Source organism: Protopterus annectens, chromosome 8.part1 (assembly GCF_019279795.1).
Source record: "Protopterus annectens isolate FY-2018-M chromosome 8.part1, PAN1.0, whole genome shotgun sequence".
Classification (NCBI taxonomy): domain Eukaryota; kingdom Metazoa; phylum Chordata; order Ceratodontiformes; family Protopteridae; genus Protopterus; species Protopterus annectens.
Window position 1 is genome coordinate 149,174,191 of NC_056742.1, and position 22,318 is coordinate 149,196,508.

General features: G+C 36.2%; 1 protein-coding gene across 1 annotated transcript in view; it reads left to right on the plus strand.

Moving 5' to 3' along the window:
* The window catches only part of PKD1L2 (polycystin 1 like 2), a 1,522,374-nt gene that overhangs the window by 117,036 nt on the left and 1,383,020 nt on the right, over positions 1-22,318 (plus strand). The gene's annotated exons all lie outside the window — the stretch shown is intronic.

Sequence of the window (22,318 nt, forward strand, 5' to 3'; positions counted from 1 at the left end):
ATTGGAACATGTTGCCATCAGATCTAACTGCACTTCCCTCTTTCCCGCTCTTTAAAAAAAGGCTCAAGCAACATTTTAAAACACATTGGCTTTGCCCTTGCTGTTACTCTTTCTAATTTGTCTGCTCTCACTTTTGCCATTTTCCCTTTACTGCCTCCCCTCTCCTTTTTTCTCTCCACTTACCTTAAGCAGTGGTAACTGCCTCAAGTTTGTGTTGCAAATAGCAGATGTATTAAACTATGAACATAGTGTAAACAACCTCACATATCTTAATGTAAGAAAGTCTTATTATGTTTCATATTTAGCTGATTTCTCCTTGACAAATGCTCTCTATCTACATTTAACTAAATACTTTTTCTTTATATTTCTGTAAGAATTCTATCTGAATAATGTGTTTGCTTAAATTGTATGACTTTGTAACTACTGATCTCTTATTATTTTTATCACAAGATTATTCTGTTTTTTTTTTCCTTCTTATACTTGTACATTATAAATATTGTAATGATACTGTGGAGCTTTTCTCCCCGGGTCTCGACTGAAAATGGAAATATATCCAGTTGGACTAGTCCGGTTAACAAATGTAAAAAAAAAAAATAAATAAATAAATAAATATTCCAGGGAAATACATCTTAGGTCATTTACTCTCACGTGTTTAATGACTGTGTCATACATTGTATGCATTATGTAACAAATCCTGACCACCTATAAGCCACTAACCGTGATCCTGTCCTTAGCCTGGTAAGTGGTGCATCATTGGTCACACAATGGATTCTCCTATTACTAGGATGTTGGGCTGTGTAAAGGCTTGCCTTATAGGTTTTCGACTTGCGACTCCATGACTTATAGGTGCATGTTTCATGGTTGGTGCTGCTTGCATTAAGTGTTTTTGTGGTTGCTGGGGGTACTTGTTGCAATAGTTGCACCTGGTAGGCCTTTAAAGTTTAGGTAGATTCATTTTAAGAGCCTCAGCATATTTGGGTCTGTGTGTTTGGTATGTAATGTATGTGGTAGATTCAGTGTGGTGATGTGTGTTGCTGACAACCTGTTTGGTATATTTAACTTCTGCGTATAAGAGCCTTGCTTCCAATTACTTTGTATAAATACATCTCTCACACTCTTTCAGATTAAGGGTTACGTGGTTGTCAGTAAACAAAAGACAATTGCTACATTGTGTCTGGATGACCATTTCCACCAGTATGGCTGCAGACATAGTATAAAAGGGTAATCCATGATTATAAATGTTTATTGCGTGGGCTATTAGATGAGTGGTACTTGAGGGGTTTACAACTGATTTGCTTTAGAGGTTGCTGGGTAAAAAAGCTGCAATCAAAGTCAAAAGTTGTGGAGCAGTCCTCCTCTGCACGTAAACCAGGGGCTCATCACACAACTTAGTACTCAATAAATTTCACAGTTTGTTTTCTATAGACAACATTGAGATTGAAAGTACCTGCATTTAGACAGGGCACAGCTAACTTGCACCGAACTATGTCAACTTTAGGAAAGAAAATTAAAAAAATAATTCAAATTGGCTCGCTGGCCCATTGCAAAATAATGCTTAAATGTGCAGAAACATAGCAGAACTAGCAGATAAACATTTCGTAATACAGAAAATCAAGTGCAAAATAGCAAACAAGTACATATTCAGCTTGTAATAAGATGGTCGTGAACCAAATCACAGTATCTCACTAATGTGTTTTTTCAGCATTCTGAAGCTCTGTGGAAATGAGTGAAGTGTTGCACAAATGCAATGACTTTATATAAGCACAGAACATTGAAAAAATTCAAACTTACCCTCTTGTCATTACAAAATATCACTCTCTTGGGTTTATCAATCTCAAGCAAAGGAATGGCTAAGTTCTCCTCTGCTGCCACTACAGCACAAACCAAAACTTTTTAAACTAGATCACAAAAATAACCAAATAAAGTGCTGATATAAGGCAAACTAAAGACTTCAGTATGCAGAAACTGAAAAAAAAACTAGAAGATAAATGCTTAGTAATGCAGAAAATCAGATGCAAAACAGCAAAAATGCAGATCTTAGATTTGCAAAGATCTGATGGTGAACCAAAGCACAGCATCTCAGTGGCATGGTTACTAATCATTGTACAGTTCTGTGGAAATGATGAAGAGCTAAGACTGGGAGTGACATAATATTGCCTCACACAGTGAGAAGAAAACAGAAGAATGAAGCACCATTTCCTGTTGAAAATATTTTATGAATACTAGTGTGTATTCTGAAATGTATGTTTTAAAGATGACTAGAATTGTGTAACAAGCAGAGTCAGATCCAGCACTAAGCAACATAGGTAGTCTCCTAGGGCCCCATGGCTGTAGGGGCCAACACTGAACAGGAGGCTTCAACATAAAAAAAAAAGAAAGAAAGAAAATACTGCTTATTAAAACCACAATGGTGGCGTCTTCTCCTTAAAGGAAACCAAAACCTGAACAGGCAAGGGGATAAGAATATAACAACTCAAGGAATAGAAATTGAACCAGGAAATTAATTAGAACTGTCTTGGAGGGAAGGTCCAGTGGTCGTATACAACAAGGAGAAGGACTTTAAGTTATATAATTATACAGAACATCCTATATGGACAGATATGGCTGACTATTTTGCAAAAGGTATGAATTTCGTACCCAAAAATGAAATGAACTTGACAAATGTATTAATTGATTTAAAATTATATATATGTAGAATTGATTTCCAACTGTTATTTAAACACGACAATAGCAAAAGTATTTATGAAATGTTAAGAACAAGTATTTTATACAATCCACCAGTGCACCCCGCCCTAAATATATTTGAAAAAATGTGTGAAATTGATTTAAGGGCACATTATGGGAGCAACAACAAAAAAAGAGAGAAAAACAACAGTAATGATATTGGAGAGGAAATCATGGAATTCATACATTTTAACGAATTACAGGTAATGAAGCCCGATAAGGGCGGGGGGCATTGCAATTATGAAACAGGAAATATACAAGAACAACATAAGAGTTATGTTACAAGCAGAAACATATGAAAGAAGTAGTAGATCAGAACTAGATAGTTTATATCTGAGATTAACAAATCAAATTAAAGATATGTTTATAGAGAGAAGGATAGATATGGATGAATTTAAATAAATAAATGTGACATCACCCAGAATCCCTACAATTTTTGGAGTGCCCAAAATCCACAAGTCAGTTAATAATCTGCCTGTGAGACCAATAGTGGATGGTAGGAGCTCCATTACGGTTCCATGCGCTCAGTATATTGATATTAAGTGCAAACATTACTTAACACAAGAACAGCACCTATGTAGGGATTCTTGGGATTTTTTTCCAAAATGAACACCATTAGGTTTGAGAAGGAAGATATTATGACAACAATTGATGTAAAGGACTTATACACCATTATTCCACACTACATAGCCTTAAAATGGTCTAGGGTGTACTTGGAGAACAAAAGCTTGGATCAAACTATGGTAAATAATGTTACAAAACTTTTAGATATAGTGCTCACCAACAACTATATATATATTCTGAGGAAGAAATTTACAAACAAAAAGAAGGAGTTGCCATGGGCTCCCCGGTGGGGTCCTTTTTGGTAAATGTAGTTATGCTGGAATGGGAACGGAGGTTTGTGCATAATAGAGTTCATGTAGACAATATCAAATTCTAACTACGCTATTTGGATGACATTTTCCTTATATGGGTTAATGATGAGACCACACTAAAAAACGTTTTACAATACATTAATGAAAGCACAGAGTTCCTTAGGTTTACATGTCAATATGACAAAAATGTAATGCCATTTCTGGATGTTATGCTCAGGAAAAAACATGACTTAGGGGAATATGTGGCTAGTACATATAGAAAGCCAACTTACTCCAACATGTTACTTCATTTTTATAGTTGCCACCCTTTCAAAGAGAAAAGGGCAGTGGCAAAGGGCCAATTAGTAAGGGCAGCCAGAATGAACACCTTAGATGAAGATTACCAAAAAGAAGTGGACACCTTAGTAGGGATGTTAACCAGAAGAGGTTATCCACTAGGATTACTAGAAGTTATATCTAAAAGAAATAATGGGGTTTACCAACCTATTCTGACAAGGAATTCACAAAATGAGGCAATTACCAGTATTAATGGTAACCAAGGTAACGATAAAAGATATAACAATGCCTTTATTACAACCTTTAATGAAGCTAGTGGTAACATAAAATGGATTTTGAACTAGAATTGGAAAGTGCTACACGAGCACCCAAATATAATTAATGACATTGGTGAAACACCCTTTATTATTTATAGAAGAAGTTGTAACATAAAAAACATGGTTGAAGCAAAAAGGAAGTAACATTTCCTTAAGTAACAGGATGACAAAATATGGTAGATGCAGTTCTTGCAAATATAAACTTGAGGGCACTTACATTAAATTAAAGGGAACAAAATGAATATAAAGGGTAAATACAACTGTGATACTACAGGTATAATTTACATTGCAAAATGTCAGAAATGTAAAGGGTTTTATGTGGAAAAAATGGAGCCAAAGCTCTGTAATCGAATTTACGAACATTTATATAAAATTAAAATGGAAGAACCACCAATGCACTGTTCAGGCATTTAAACGAATACCCTGACCATTCCTTTAAATTTAGCATATTAGAAAGAGTGGAAAAAGAAAAGGGGGGGGTCCTTGGACAATAATCCTGGGGCAAAATTTACTAAAATGGCAATTGCAATTAGAAGCAAACAGACATCCAGGATTAAATGACCATGTTAGTATTGCCCCCATCCTGAAATTAAAAGCCTGGGAGAGAGAAAACAACAAAATAACACTCGTATATGTATTTTTATTTTTACTGGTTATTGTGTGTTAGATATTTATGGCAGTTACATGAATTGTTTTTAAAAACAGTATAACAAGTATGAATCATTGAATGAATTAATGGTTAGTATGTACCTTCTTTAGGGACATGAAAATAATGTGAATGTTGCTTTAAAAATTTTTAAGAATTTAAAAAGGTCACATGCCCTACTGAGTTTATTTAAATGGTTTCAAACTTGTTAAAATTTGTATCTGATAAAGTTTTAAAGGGTTTAAAATGAAAGCGCTTTTATAAGCTTACTGGATTGTATCACATTGCTTGGATTAAACCTGTGTTTTTATCAGTGTTTGCGCTATTTTATTTCAATATCTGTAATCATTGTAGAAGTAAATAAGAAAACAATATGCCCACTGATAGGTCTGAACAGTGTTTATGGTAACTGGGGAGAAATAGTCAAGTAATGGAACACTGGAATAGCTGGGGAGAGGGGGTGCTGCTGGGGGGCAGGGGGTTGTTGCAGGAGGGGCTGCTCAGGGGTGGGTGCATTCTATCAGCCTGCCTAGGGCTCCATTTGACCATGACCTGGCTCTGGTAACAAGTGAGGGAAAAATGAGAATAAAGAAAATGAAGACCATCATAAACACATTTGTCAATCCTGAATGTTTATTTGTTTTAATGGCAGCAACGGTGATGAAAACATGAGACCAGCAACATGAGTAGGAAGAAGGAGGCTAAAAGGAAGGTAGTTAATTATCCACTGGCTTCCAAATACTTTCTTAGGGAATATCTGGGAGCTGCTGGGGCTGCCAGTTAACCGTTTTCAAAATGGGATGTGTTTGAGCATCTGTAAATAAAGGCAATTACATTTATGGTATGTTGTGAAGAAATCACTGCAGGTGTGATGTGGATTCAGTAAAGAAAGTAACATTAGTAAAAATAAATGCATGTTCTTAATTGGGGTGATTTTAGTGCTTTGGATTAAAATTGCCAAATTCTGTTTTTTGGCCATCTTCAATCAAAATTCAAATATTAATCAAACTTCTACTTTGTTACATGACATGTAACTCAGTCTAGCCCCCTCATCCCAAATATCCTCATATCGTCTCTCAGATCTCCTGCTTGAGTTTACTCTGACCATTTTAAAATAGCTTATTTAATCACCTGAGAATATTAATGAAGACACTGACTCCATGCCTAACTGCACTACCACCCACAAGACAACTTGGATGTCAAATAAACCTTCCTAAAGGGTCTTGTATCAGGAGTTACCTCACTAGGCCATGGGATGCACTGTTGTGACAGGAAAAGGTAAAGACAGAAAAAGTATTATAAGCAAAGGTAATAAGATGTACTCCCCAGATATGTGACTGAGCCCAGTGATATTGTCATTCTCTTTCATTCAAAACCACCTCAAATAAAAATATAATACTAGTACACTTGTATGTCCCACCAGGTTACATCCCGTTAGGTGTATAAGACACATCATGATGACTGCCTACCAACATCACTATCAACTTACCCAAATTGGTCTTACTATACAATGCTCTTGATGACTGAGCAAACTGTAATGATCCACTAAGTACTCATACGTTATTATAGAGTAGACCTACTGACTAGCAGAATAAACAAATCAACAAAGGCTCCATGACTGACTTGATACCATTGCTTAGCCTATATGCAATTAGTAAACTTTAATTAATGACAGACTCTTGTCAGTGATTACATGTTGATAGGATGCATTCCAATCTTCAATAAAATTATCTAGAATTCCCAGCACTTCTTAAAATCAGAAAAATTAAACAATTTATTCTAAATCTATTAGCCGGAATTAGACAGACAACCTAGTGGCCACTACTCTTAATTTTTTCTTTTTTCCTTGCAGAGATGAGGATGTTGACTTTTTAATGAATCCAGGTGTACACATTATCAAGCAGCTTATCTGTAACCATGTCTTTTAATGTATTATCCTGAACCCAGAAAGACATTGGGGTATAGAAATACCATAAGAAATCAGATCATCATTCAAACACCTCAGTACCCTTCTAGCTTTTTGAGCCAGAAGGAATCAGTGCATCTCAGTGCTTTGCAAATTAAAACAGATAAAAAAATGACACACTACAGTAAGCTCTTTATCAGACATTTTAGGCTGATCTCAAAACTCTATGAGTTAAAAAAAAATTGCCTGACCACAATTACTTTCAAAAAAATCCTTAAAATTCTTGGCATCCTGATGTTACACAACTAACCTCACTTTCTTACAATCTTAGCTTTTCACCAAAATGTCAACAATAACAGAATACAAAGTCCTTAGAGTTTATGCTTAACTGTTAATGAGATACAATTATTACACCACTCAAATGAATTAATTTCAGAGACAATAAGTTCCCTACCCAGTAATGAATTGTTTTAGTCATGGCATTCAGGAGGCGTATCTCTTGTTATTATTTGTATTTTCCCTACCCAGTAATGAATTGTTTTAGTCATGGCATTCAGGAGGCGTATCTCTTGCTATTATTTGTATTTTTTTCTAGTAGCAATGCACTGAGGCCTAGCAAAACTGGGCAGGAGGAAAAAAATGCAACTCATTTACTAAAAAATTTGTTTCTGACAACATCATGAGGTAGACATTGCCTTTCGTATAGTCACTGATTTTCTGTAAATATTGTGATATGCTGTAAAACTGTAGTGGAATGACAAAATAATGAGGTTTAAGTATGTTAGATGTTGACTCTTCAAGATATTTAGTGCAGCTATTTAGAGAGGTATGACCAAATGAAAGCATTAATTCTTAATTATGTTACTATAAATAAGTTATGAAGTGCCAGTATTGCAAACAGTGGGCACTATTGCACAGTAAGTTTGGAAAGACTACTTGTAATTGAGTATGAGCATATAAAGGTTAGGAGGCAATTTGTTTGGTCAAGGATATGTTTAGTCAAAAGTGTCTTTGAGTAGTTATTTAAGATGAATGGGAAAATGGTTCAATGTAATTTTTATTTTGTAATTGTTCATGTGGTCGGATTGTGCAAAGTGTTTTTCTAGTACTGTCTGCTGTGTTGTACAGAGGGTAATTATGGTAGTGTAATGCCTAGAGAATTGCAAGTACTGTTTAGACAGATAGAGTACATTTTGTTGTGGTAAGTGTTTGGCAGTTGTTTCATATTCTGTATGTGTTGTGAGAGAAGGTACATTTTATGCATGTGCTGTTAAGTATAGAAAATCAGAATGCTGACGCAATGTCTGAGTATGTGCTGACAGTGAATTCACTATTATGAAAGATTTCCCCTTCTTTGAATTGGTATGACAATGGAGTTGAAATATAGAAGTTCAGGAGGCTTGCCCTCCTCACTGGGAGGTACAGATGGGTTTGCTCCCCTGCTTAAAAAAGCAACAGTTTAGATTTTTTCCCATGTGTGTGTTTTGTACATTTGTTGATCTAATTTTTATTGACATAAATTATTTTGTGTCATTTTTTAGTAAATGTGTTTTATAATTAATTTTTCAACTACTTATGATTCTGCCATTTGGATATGTGACTAAAAGTAATATATCACCTAGTATGATATAAGTATTGCATGGTATTCAAGAATTTTAAAATTTATCTGTTAGACTGTTCAATCCTTTTTTATTTCTCCACTTTACACAAATACATAAGTCACTGTAGCATAATAATCAACAACATTGTAAAAAACAACTTGTAAAATAAATTTAAAAATGAGTCATAAAAATGGACTTTACCTTTTATTACTAACACACAAAAAGCATGAACCACTTAACAGATGAAGCTCTTTTGTCCTACTAAATGGAACTTCTTTAGAATCACATTAATACAAGCTAATACATCTTATATACCTTCAATAATGAACTCATTTAAATAATCTTTTTTTAAAGGTCCATGACACTATATCACAATAAATTCATGTGAACATGTAATACCAAATAACATATCTTATCATAAAAACATAACATAACAATACGAAAATAGAACTAAAAATTCTGCTAAATTCATACTGTCACACTTATTAAGATTTTATTAAGGCCTTACTGTTTAAAATTGGCTGTAGGGAAATGTGTTCATTAAGTCCTGGGAATTTTAAGGCATGCAACTTAGTTTGCCATTTCATTTCTTTCTCTCTTCTTTATTTAAGAATTGTCCTTCCAGATCAGGTTTGATTTTTGGATTCCTCTCCTTCGTGGTTCTTCTTCACATATGTAGAACTGTTTGCCTGTTCTTACAGATTCTCCTCAAGTCTTCATAATCCTGACTATTTCCTCTTAGATCTAACTTCTTGCCTGGTTGCAATGTAGATTAATCAGAATCATTGGCAGCCTCAAGTTTTGTTTCTTTCTTTCAGACAGTAGTATACGTATCAGACCTGGTCTTTAACTTACTCATTGTATTCAGTGCAGTCTGTTTTTCACATAGATCTTGCACTCATTATGTATACGTGTGATTCTCATGTTTGTAGTAAGATCTTGGCTCTGCTGTATTATCTAGGGCTACTACTTCTGAATGACTTTTGAGTTGATTTTCAGGTACTTGTATTGTCAATTTAGCCCCTTTTTGAAGATAAGAAAGAAACATGACATTGCTGACATATTAATATTTGTTTGCTTTAATTTCTAACAATTTTATGGCATTGCAGCTCTACTGTGGTACTAGTAATAAGATAGATTTCTTAGCTTCATTATCACTTGAGTATGACACAGTCCTATTCGTTGAAATTGCATGTTTCTATATTCCAGCATAGGCAGACTGCAGTTACTGTTGTAAAACTATATTATATTACTTCATGAAGACATTTAGAGTTTATATCCTCATCTGTATTTGAGCATTGTTCTACAGATATCTCATACTAGGAAAACAATCGTATGCTTAAACTGCTATTGTCATGTAGACTCCTTAAGGTCTTGATTAATAATCTGAGACCCTTTGTCCAGGATCACAGTTTGTGGTATACTATATAAACAGAATATGCTCCTTAGTAGACTAATCTTTCTTCTGCTCACTGTATCTCTTCCACCCTTGGAGTACATCTAGAAATATGGAGTAAGAGTCCGTACAAATCAGGAAATAGCCATAGCTGAAATGAAACAAATCAGTTCCAGTCTTATTTTGTGAGAGTTTTTGCGTTTCATTTCACAGCATTTCTTCCATATGATTTAAAACAAAACAAACAAAAAAACAAGAATGCCAAACAGACACACAACAAGAAGAACAAGCCAACATCTGTAACTTTGAATCTTTATGATTTAGATTAGGGAATATATTATATATTTCACAATTTTGTATGCATCTTTTTATCTGTTCAGACATTTTTGAGCAATAAGACATATCTAATGTTTTGTTTTGTTTTGACAATACCAAAGTCTGTCTCATGGACCTTCTCTTTATGGGTTATCTTACCTGATTAGATATAATGACTGTATCTGTTAAACATGAGATTTTGAATACAGCAAACCTCATCTTCATATCTATAATAAAAATTGTATATCCTTGTTTGTCTCTGATAACTGATTTGCCTACTCTTTCATGGTATCTTCTTTGAGTAGTTGCAGTTCTCTAGCCTCCTGTTTGTAACTTCTTCATTGATGCTTTCCCTTATGACATAAGTAGCTATGGAAAACCCATAAAACTTTCAAATTTTTACTTTAAAAAGTCTTCTGTCTATTCCTTAAGATAATCTATACTCTGAAAATCAGCAGTGTGTATTTGCTTGCCTTGCTAAATTGTTAAAATCATACCTATGTAGATTAATCAACATTTTGCAATATGAGATGTTTTGTGTAATATTTTTTCTGAAAGTAGTCTATAAAGGCTTATAAACAGCTTTAACCAATGCTGTCCCTACACACACACCCCTCCCATCTCTCTGTGAAAGGCAAGTGAGCAAACTCTTCCCTTTTCCACAGTTAGATCTTCAAACTTCAGGGCCATCAATCAATCATTCTTGCTGAGTCCTAGTCAGGGCGCTATCCCTCTAGGTCTAAAACTTGTTTACCACTTTCTGCATTTTCAAAGATCCCATAGACACTTCCTCAATTTTTTATTCTTTGATTGAATTATTTACAATTTCTGCATAGCAGACTTTTTTGTTTCTTGCATACCCTTGTAAAATGTTTTTTGCCTGCACATATAATGCAAAATTGAATAATAATATGCATTTTCTTTTTTCATGTTAGTAAATACCTGAACATTACACTTTAATTTTACTCATGAGCCTCCTTCGAGGCACTATATGGGATAGCTCACAACCCCATGTTGCTTCTGTTATAAGCACAATTTAGCTTTGTGCTACATTTATAGGTTCATAGGTAAGTACTAGTCTAGCTGCCCTTGTACACCATTTTAAGCCTAACTAATTTCCCTCTTTATGCTTGGAATAACCTGTCCTATTGGGGTGTAGATTGGCCTTACCCATCCCATGGTCCATAATTCTCTATTACCCCTAATAAGAATAACTGAGATTACATAATTTGATGGGATCTCCCCATGCATAGGATAAAGCATTTATAGCTGCCTCTGTCCATCAGTAGTACAGGGGGCAGTCCTGAGATAATTTTTTTGTTTCCCATCTGTAGATCTATGTTACACTTGAATGTGGACAGGGATGAACTTTGTTTCATGTGGATGGAGAATCTGTTCCAGAGCAGTGGTATCTGCAAGATATACTTGTCCCTCCAAACTGTTCTGTTGATGTTGTAGAAGAGATTTAGATCCCTAGACCAAATATTTCTGATAGAATCATAGGTACATAAGTAAATATTAGTCTGTCTGCCCATGAGGGATATTTTAAGCCTATCCAATTTCTCTTTTTGTGCTCAAAATAACTTATCCAATTTTAGTTTGGTCTTAGCCATCCCATGGTTGATAATTATATACTACCCCTAATAAGAATATCTGGGATCATACCATAGTTAATTTTAGGGGACCCATGCGTGGAGTAAACATTTAGGAGCTACCTTTATCCAGTAATAGTAAAGGGGGCCATTTGACTTGCTGATGTGCAGTAAATCCATCAGAAATGGGATGGAGAATGCCTTGTATGCGAAACACAGGCAGTCTCTTAGAAGTCTGTACGATACTGAATATTGTGACAGAGCTTTGAGTCGGTCCATGTAGGACATGTTGTTTAGGCCTTGTATCCTTTTAGTAAGGTATCTCTGTAGACATTACAGTTGTTGCATGTATCTGGGCAGGTACATACCAAAGGGGGTATTATAGTCAATTACTAATGAGGACATTCCTAGACCTAGACATGATGATTTGCTTATAAAGCTATGCAATATAAAAGGACTTTCTTACAACAATAGATACATGTTGGTCAAAAGTTAGGTCACTGTCCATGGAAATTCCCAGATCCTGAACAATTGTGTCAACTCTTAAGGGCATATTGCCAATGTGCTAGTTCCCTGGATTAAAGAACTTCTGAAAGGATACAATAATGAATTTCTGCCATTTAGTTTCAGTCCATGCTTTTGTAAACAGTTACTTATTTAGGCAAACCTTCCTTAAGGATGGCTAAGCCATTTGGAATTTGATGACTTGTCATAGCTTGCAGTCATCTGCAAACATAAGTCATTCAGACCTCTTTGGTACTGGCTTTTACTTCAAAAAAGTAGATGCCAAATAGGTGCGGTCCCAACACAGAACCTTGGGGGAACTCTACTGGTGATTGGACATCATTCGTACATCATTTGCAGCCACAGTTTTAAGTGCACACACTTCCTTTGATTCTGTAAGCTCTTTTAACTGTACTAGTCATTTTGCTCACTTTACATATATCCAATATTTGTTTACAGTCAATTGTGATTCGCTCACCAGTAAGTCTCTTACTTTGTCATTGCTTAATGCTACAGACAATTTTATCCCTTCTCAATGATTCATGCAAGTCACTAAATTCACAATATTTTGTTCTGCTCTTTAGTCACATAAATATCAAGGTATTACTGAATACATTGGTTCATTGTAAAAGAGAAACAGATATCAAAAAAATTACATATTTTCTTTAGTTCATACTAAGCTTCAGTGTTATCCCTTAAAATTCCTAACTAGTCCGTGTACTGCTTCTGGGGGGCTTCTTCCCCTGAAACATGTAGGAGTTTTGCTTGTTAAACTTTATCTGGCTGTTCTGAAAATCCACTCTCAGTGAACTACAGCTCACACTTCTTTATCCAAAGTTTCCATTTTTTTGACTAATTGCCTTGTAGTCTGAGAGAGCCATGGGTGTGCAGTGGTTAGCGTTGTCGCCTCACAGCAAGAGGTTCTCCCGTTCGATTCTTGGCTGGAGCGCCTTCTGTGTAGAGTCTGCATGTCCTCCCCACGGTCGAGTGATGCTAAAGACATGCAGGTAGGTGCGAGCGTGAATGGGCATGCCTTCGTTGAAGGTTGGGCATCGGGCTGGCAACTCAGCACTGTAAAAATCCACTGCCAGTCATGAGCAGACTGGATATCCGCTGTGGCAACTCCTAACCGGGAAAAGCCAAAAGTCAAGCGCCTTGTAGTCTGAGAGATACTGGTAACTGGAATGTGTTAACAATGTACATTGAAGTAGTGGCTTGATTTAATGCAAATCTAACTAGCTAAATAACTACTAACTAAGTTGTGATATAGCAACTGCAAAAAATTATGAGAAATATGACATATAATGTTTTAATAATGAAATTTTAATAGTGGCAAGGATAAAAATACATTATGGTGAACTACTGAAGAACCTTTCTCATTCATTCCAATGACACGTAATTATCTAGTAAGTGAAAAAACATTTAATGTCTAAATAAATTATTTCTGACATGTGAGATACTGTGAAACACATATCAGAATGTTAAAGAAGTAAGGCTTGATGAACTTAATTTTTTTTTCAAAGATCCTTATTGCTGACTACATGATATGTGCAACCTTTTATTGTTAATAACTAGATTTAAAGCTATATATTACAACTATGCCCCAAATAAAAACAAGTAAGGCTGTTGCATTTTTTGTTTTATTTGAAACCACCAATATAGCTTATTACAATGACTTCTTATTTAAACTCATCCAATAGAATTCTTTCCTAACACACTAATTTGTTCCAGTTGCCTTTACAATTGCACTCTCTGTGTTTCTCTGGATAACACAGTCAGCTTCTTCTTCAGTGAGTCTCATTCTTTGTACAGCTCATAAAATACATACTCTGTTCCCTGGTTCACTGCAGTGGAGTCAGTCTACAGTATTCCATGGATAATCAGTTCTTGGCCCACCTTGCTGGCAGAACTCAACTCTAGAAAAATATTATCCTTGACATGATTACTCTTGATGTTTTTATGTAGAACTTTGTCATCAAAAACAAGCACTGGCTACACTACAAAGGTCTAAAGGACCGAGCCATGACTAAACCAAATACCATACTTCCAAAACTACAGTGTATTTAAATTTTCAGTATTTTTCTGCACCTTCTGTAAACTGTAATCTGTCTGCTGTAAAAGCTATCAAAATTAGAACAAGCTGCCATAAACACCACTGTAATTTGCATTGACCCAAACATACTAAAAGGATCAAATATTCAAAACTTAGGATTACTCAATTTCTCAAAATTCTCTGCGAACATATCTGCCATTCACTAAAATTAATCCTAACAGTATGCACACCAGCAATTACTTTTCAGATTCTCTTACAGTACTCTTTGTAAAATATGAAAACAATTACAATTGTGCTAGATATGCATTAAATTACCAAGGAGCTATGGAACTGTCTTCCACTCAGCATCCAAACGTTTTTAAAATCAGCTAGTCAATATTTGATATTGCAAGTGTGGTGTTAAATAAGTTACAAAAGGAACTGCTCAATCATTTTCTTAAGTTTCTTTCTACTGTTAAATATGTGTCCCAGACAACCCCATTTAATATAGCTTTTAAAATAAAATACTGTACCACTCTACAGCTTTTTCATACTCCACTTCAGTCTGTTCTCCTAACTCCCATTCCAGTCACGCTCTCATCCTTCTCTTCAGCTACCTTGTTATTACAGTTAAGCTCCAATCATTCTTAGTCAATCATGTCTCATCCTTATAATAATTCACCACTAAATAAATCAATTAACTTCACCTCTTATTCACTAATAGTTCTCACTGAGCCTTCTCTACTATGTTACATCACTTTAAATGTTCTAACTCATTCCGCTGTCCTTTGACTATCTCACATTTCTCACTTATGTCGTAGCCTCCTTATTCTCCACGCACGTCTAAAGTGTGCAATCTGTGATTAATCACTAACCTTATTTGTTCAAAACCTCTTCATCACACACACCCATCTTCCTTAATCTTTACACAACTCTCCCAATTCGTTTGGTTGCTTTATTATATGTCCACCACACATTTTTGAATATTTACATTGTACCATTTAGAATTCACATATCTGACTTTCCCTTTCCTCCTCCTGTACACCTAATCATCTTCTCTACCTTTAACCTCTTCTGTTATCAACCCCTTTCAATAACCTTGCACACTAAATGTACTAGGTCTTCAATACACTCTGCTAAAACTCCCAATACTATACCAACAACTACACTGCCCCCAGTTACCACTTTCTTCTTCACCATGCTTACTCCTCCCTTGTGTAATACTTTCTCATGTTTCACAACACCATAATTTATTTCTATTAGTTCTCATACTTTGCCTCCCCACCTTCCATTATACCCCCCCCACAACTTTCATGTCACATGTCTAATAATTCACAGTTCTAATTACCTACATGTCTCTTCAGCTTTTAAATAAAACTGTTTTCCTGTTTCCATACTTGCTGCTTTCCACCCTTTTGTACTTTACACACATTGTCTCTTAACTTCTTCATGAATTTGCCTTCCTTAATTCTTCATTGAACCTTTCTTCAGAGCTTTACACACTAGTAAGGAAAATTTGCTCAGTAAAGGTGTTTATATACGGAAGGGAGTAATTTGTATATACTTTTCCTTCAAGAAATATGCTGTTTTAAGGAGCTGAGTTTGAGAATTTCTATCCTTAGTAACCACTCTTCAATAAAAGACAAAATAAGGATAAAAGAGACATATTTTCCCTTGATAACCTATGTCTGTTTCTTTTTTTTTTTATTTGCTGGCTTAGCTGCAGTTTTCTTCCCATTTCTGCTGGCATGCCAAATATGCCTCCTCAAGGAATTTAGGCAGTCTAAGACTCTTCCAAAGGCCACATTGCCATGTCTCCTTCTGGATGTTTGAACATCACCAGCTATGGCAGGGCTGTGCCACAAATGCTTAAGCAAATTTTCACTCCACCTCCACAAACACAGAGAAAGTCATACATTATATCAAATTTGCTTAAAAAAATTCTATGTATCATAAATACAGGGAGATGACTAAGAGGGACATCCCTTGCTCCTAAGTTTCTCTGGAATTGTAAAAGGAGCAAAATAGTGATGAACTATTTTGTTTTATAATGTAACTGTAAATAATACCCAATGCCATTCGGATGGTCATACGAATATATATTATATTTGTCATTTTTGATTCGCCTAGATAAATATTAGTATAGAAGGAATTAAACTATGGCAAGTGAGATGTTTTACAGAATTAGAAATTGTCAAATTTCAAATGACATTTTTGGGAAAGAGAAAAATGCATATCTGGTAAAGAAAAGAAATTTACATTAAATAGCTCTTGTAAGAATTAATGGCATTTTGCAGTTCCTTCATCTTAAAACATACTGCAACAAAACTTATGGTCTGTTAAAATACTATTGTATGTATGAATGACAGTAAACTGTGTCAGGATCCGAACTGTTCAGAGAAATGGACTACATGCATATGCAGCAAAAGGCTGATATGCAGTTTTCTACACAATCTCCAGGTCTCGTTCTTTGAATCTAGAGCTCAATGGCAGCAGGTTGAAATTGTGAAGCTGATAGTACAAAAGTATTTTTCCACTGAGTATAAGAAGGCAAACCTGAAAAAGTACTAATATGATAAGAAATAATTCAATGGAACTATTTCCTAAAGAAAATATCAGCTAGATGGATGAGTACATGTTGGCAAGATTCTAAAGGGGAGTCCTAAGCATTCTTCTTCCTCTGACTTTTCCCGGTTAGGGGTTGCCACAGCGGATCCCCTAACCGCTCATGATTGGCAGTGGAGTTTTACGGTGTTGAGTTGCCAGCCCAGTGACCAACCTTCCACAGAAGGCACACACACACACACACACACCCACACACACACACGCACACACACACACACACACACACACACACACACACACACACACACACACACACACACGCACTCACATCTAAGGCCAATTTAGAGTATCTAATCCACCTACCGCATGTCTTTTGGATGTGGGCAGAAACCGGAGCACCCGCAGAACCAATCATAATTTTGTATATTTTCACCATATTTTATATGATCTATATGGGAGGAAGTGATATCTTAGTTGATCATTAATAAGGGAAAATGCCATACATAGGTTCAATTGTTTGTCTGTTTTTGTTTTTTTTTTTAATTTGGCTCTCCCTATATATAATTTCTTCCTCTTGCACTGCTCAGTTGCCAGTGTGTGTGTGTGTGTGTGTGTGTGTGGGGGGGGTGTTTCTCTAATCACATGCTCAAATAAAGAATAAAATGATGCATTTTGAGAATAATAGTGATCAGCATGTTATAGCAGCTTACAAAGTGAATTGTGCTGCTGCTAGTTTAAATACTTGCCCCTTCCTGAAATGTGTAGGTTCATGAAGTTGCATAACACTTTAGCACAGTACATAGTTAGTGCAATGAACTGTTAACAGGCTCTTTTCAATAGTCTGGAATTTATTGCCCTCAGTCTCTAATTTGCCTACTAACCAAACAGTGCTCTAGGGCAACTGGGAAATTGGGCTAGGCTTCTCAGTGGTCTCCTGTCCCACATGCCCAGTAACTAGCTATGAATCCATTCTGGTTTGAGCAGTACAACAAGTAGTAAAAGACTTGTGACCTCAAACTTGCATCCTACACAAGCAGGTAGAATAGGTTGCTTTGTTTTACACACTGCTGATTTATTACTGAAGATATGTGCTCAAACATTAACTGCAACAAATCCAGCTATAGCATGTAGTCATAATTTATACTTAACATGATATAGCATGTAGAAAATTCTATATGGTTTCATATGTGTAACATAAAGGATAACATTTTGTTATACAATTAATGAGTTCTGAGATGCTGATGCTAAAATTATACAAGTACTGTCAAATGCATGACTTAATAGAGATATGCTTTATAAAGTGTGTGTGTGTGTGTGTGTGTGTGTGTGTGTGTGTGTGTGTGTGTGTGTGTGTGTGTGTGTGTGTGTATTACTTGGTATATAGATATATACACACTGAGGATTTATTTTATATGGAAAAAACATGGACTAACAGAGTAGCAACACATTAGCTGAAATCCTGAAAAACAATTTACAGGGAGTCAAGCCCAAGTGCATAACTTGTACCCTCTACTTTCTGTGTATTTGTGTGATTGTTTCTACTTTTATCTTCATCACCATGCTGGGGGTTTCTAGCTGAAAGGATAAAGGCCAATATCTATCTGTCCAGGGGCTCTTGTACATCCAGTGGCAGTGACTCCAGAATGGCATGCTGGAGGTCATGGGATCAAGTCCCAAATAAGAGCTTATATTATTTCACTTCAGTGATTTTAACAGTAACTAAGCAGGTGGCTTTCTCTGCATGTGTGTGTGTGTGTGTGCTTGCAATTTGTTAATCTATTAAATTGGTACAACCACGATAACGGGATGATAACATGGATAGTGTACAGCTCTTCGTTTCCAGCAACAAAAGGTAAGACAAGGTTGCCCCCTTTCTTCAGCAATGCTTATAGTATCAGGGAAGTATAACTAGAAAGAAGATAAATGCAGGAATGATTTACAGGTAGATTAGTGAGAATGCCAAATATAAATCATGGATATTTACAGATGATGTGTTTGTCTATGTAATGTTCCCACATAATGCAGTTTGATCCATAGCAGGGCTACTGGCAGATATTATAGCTGCAAGAGATATAGGAAACTGCGGTCAAACATTCAAACTATTATTTATCTCTCAGGTGTGTAAGTCCCATAAAAATATCAACTTTAATTGTTCACCAGGGACTATTTAAGTATGGTATTGATGTATTTATTTTGTTCTGAAGTAGTATTGGGTTACAAGACAAAAGCGCGCTTGACTACTGGTTTGGATTATTGTAATAAATTAACTTTTTATCTACTTTGGAGGTTGCTGCAACACTTTTTTCCTACTATTTCAACAGGAATTGCTTTGTCTGTTCATCCCATAAAAATATATGTAATATCTTGTAATTAATATTACTAAATGCTTACAGATTATCTTAATGCAAGATACTACACTGGATAAAATGACAAAAATCAATAAAGAACTGGTGGCCAGAGAAGATTTTACTGAGGAGAGGATCTCAGTTTTAAAACTTACAGTGCTTTCCTAAATTATTTTCAGTATGCAAGTGATGTACTTCCACAAAATATGTATTTGTGGAGGAGAGGGACTTGTAGGATCACACAGGCAAGGGTGATTACAGTTAAAGTCTTTTGATTAATGGGTCTGTTTTATTTACTGGTTGAAAATGAAAAAAAAAAACACTAGAACACACAATGTATCACACTTTTTTCCTACTATTTCCACAGGAATTGCTTTGTCTGTTCATCCCATAAAAATATATGTAATATCTTGTAATTAATATAAATAAATGCTTACAGATTATCTTAATGCAAGATACTACACTGGATAAAATGACAAAAATTAATAAAGAACTGGTGGCAAGAGAAGATTTTACTGAGGAGATGATCTCAGTTTTAAAACTTACAGTGCTTTCCTAAATTATTTTCAGTATGCAAGTGATGTACTTCCACAAAATATGTATTTGTGTAGGAGAGGGACTTGTAGGATCACACAGGCAAGGGTGATTACAGTTAAAGTCTTTTGATTAATGGGTCTGTTTTATTTACTGGTTGAAAATGAAAAAAAAAAAACCACTAGAACACACAATGTACCACAACCTCCAAATGTAGTCTTAGCTAAGACCTGTTGTCTCTGCAGTCCAAATGGGGTCTACTGCAAATGGTCGAATTCTCACAATCTCAAACTTCATGTGGCTGACCCTATATGATCGAGTTTGTGAAAGCTCGACCGGTCTGCATGGAGATCTGAATACAGCGCATAACAGGAATATTTCCCATTACTGCATTGTAGTGCGATCTTGGAGTTGGTATATTTAAGTAGGGTGTGTGTGGGGGGGGAGTAGCCCCCCACACGGGGGGTGAAGGGGGGCTTGCCCCCTGCAAAATACTGATTTTACCAGTATTTATTTTGTTTTTTGTCGGTTCGGAAAATCGGCTTTCACGATAATGCAATTTCACGGTACTGCAGTTTTGCTCTTATGGGTGTTGATGTTGCTTGTTTGAGATTTTGGGATTTTGAGCAAGCAACATAGACGCTCCAAATGATACTTCAAAACAACTGTAGGTAGATTATGAACAAATTCAAGGTTAGCAGAAAACAGCAGAAAATTTACCTGTTGTTAAATCACATTATCCTTACAGATTCATTTCAGTTTATTTTGGTCAGTGGTATCAGATCAGAGGTGGGACGGCCATGGTGGTGCAGCGGTTAGCATTGCCACCTCACAGCAAGAGGTTCTCCAGTTCGATCCTCGGCTGGGGTGCCTTCTGTGTGGAGTCTGCATGTCCTCCCTGTGGTCACGTCGGTTTTCTTCCACATCCCAAAGACATGCTGTAGGTGGATTGGACACTAAATTGGACCTAGGTGTGAGTGCATACATGTGTGCGCCTTCTGTGGAAGGTTGGGCTGGCAACTCAGCACTGTAAAACTTCACTACCAATCATGAGCGGACAGGTGATCTGCTGTGGTGACCCCTAACTGGGAAAAGCCGAAAGAAGAAGAAGATCAGATCAGAGGTGAGGAAAAAAGATCATTAAATCAGGTTTAGCAATTTTAAACAGATTCCAACAGTTGAATTAAATACATTTAATAAAGAGGGATGATAGGCATCAGTGCAGGAGTATTTAAATGGAATATGCAGTTGGTATTTTTCAACAACATGGATGAAAAGGGAAACGTATTTTCATGTATGTTGAAAGGAAATATTGCTATGGAAGAAAAAAACAATTGGCAGTTAAATTGAGAATCAAACAAAAAAAATGTTTTACTCAGGTGGAACCACTAGTACCATTATGACTGTTACAGTCTGTGTTGATACAAATGACCTGTGACTATATGAAGAAAAAACATGATGGAGCTCTTGGACTATGTCTCCCAGGTAGGTATGAACCCAGCATTGAGCAGCATTCTACATTCTCCAAGGATGATGCCATAATATGAACAGAAGATAGCTGACTTCAATAATTCATAGGTGTTTACTAGGCTAATGACAACAAAGGTCTTTTTAAGCCTTGCCATGCACCCCAAATCTCTGACAAGTTCTGGTACCCTTGATAAGTGTAAGCAGGGTTTTAGGAGATGAAACATTTATAAACAATGGCCTGGGAGATGTGATTTAGAGACACATGTGCTAAACCAGGGATGAATTTCCTGTTCCCCATCTAGTTGTCCAAGTTACACTTGAATTGGGTTAGGGAGGAACTCTGCTTCATGTGGATGGGGAGCCTATTCTAGAGAACAGGTAGTTTCATGGATACATACCTGTCTCTCCAGCAGATCCTTTTTAAATCACAGGCAAGGTTTAAGTCTTTAGAATGGGTAATTCTGGTGCAGTTTGTTTTGTGGATATGCATTAGGTCCATCAGGAAGGGGTCTGACAATGCCTTGTATGCCAGGTATAGATCTCCCCTGAACAGCCTGTAGGACACAGAATTCAGGGATAGGGCCTTGAGGTGGTCTGCATAGGACATGTTACTTACACCCTGTATTCTTTTAGTGAGGAAACTCTGTGGATGTTCCAGTTGTGGGATATGCCTGGTTAGGTACATACCAAAGGGGGCGTTTTACTCAATGATGGTCTGATGAATGCAAAATGTAGTGCAACAATCCCTTCCTTGGACCTAGATTCCATGCCTTTGTTTATAAGTTGCACAACATTGAATAAGTTCCTTACTACTGTAGACATGTGATGGCCAAAGTCTAGATTACTGTCTAGGTGTCCACATGTCCCTGACTACTGGTTCAACTCTTAGGGGTGTATTGCCAATATGATAGTTACCAGGGGTGGATGACTTCTTGAAGGATACTACTATGCATTTCTTGGCATTTAGTTTTAGTCCATGGCTCTGATTCCAGTTATTTGTCTGTGCCAGCCCTTCCTGGAGAACATTTGTGTCACTGGGGGATTCTACGGCTGGTCCTAATTTGCAATCATCTGCAAATTTAGTCAGCTAAAGACCATTGACATTGGCTTTGACTTCAGAGAAGTAAATGCCAAAAAAAAGCAGTTCCAAGACTAGTTCCTGAGGGACTCTGCTTGTGGTTGGCCTCTTTGTAGAGGCGGATTCCTTAATTCTAACTTCC